This window comes from Vombatus ursinus, unplaced genomic scaffold, assembly GCF_900497805.2.
Source record: "Vombatus ursinus unplaced genomic scaffold, bare-nosed wombat genome assembly UNPS02015392.1, whole genome shotgun sequence".
Taxonomy (NCBI): domain Eukaryota; kingdom Metazoa; phylum Chordata; class Mammalia; order Diprotodontia; family Vombatidae; genus Vombatus; species Vombatus ursinus.
In genome coordinates this window covers 90,350-90,630 of record NW_020955170.1, presented here as the reverse complement: position 1 = coordinate 90,630, position 281 = coordinate 90,350, and positions in this window count along the sequence as shown.

Below are 281 nucleotides of genomic sequence, written 5' to 3'. Positions count from 1 at the left end.
AGAGAGCAATTTAGAACTATGCCCAAACGGCTATAAAACTGCATATCCTTTGATCCAGCAATACTACTACTAGGTCTGTATCCCAAAGAGATCATGAAAATGGGAAAAGGACCTACATGTACAAAAGTATTTATGGCAACNGGAGAGCAATTTAGAACTATGCCCAAACGGCTATAAAACTGCATACCCTTTGATCCAGCAATACTACTACTAGGTCTGAATCCCAAAGAGATCATGAAAATGGGAAAAGGACCTACATGTACAAAAGTATTTATGGCAAC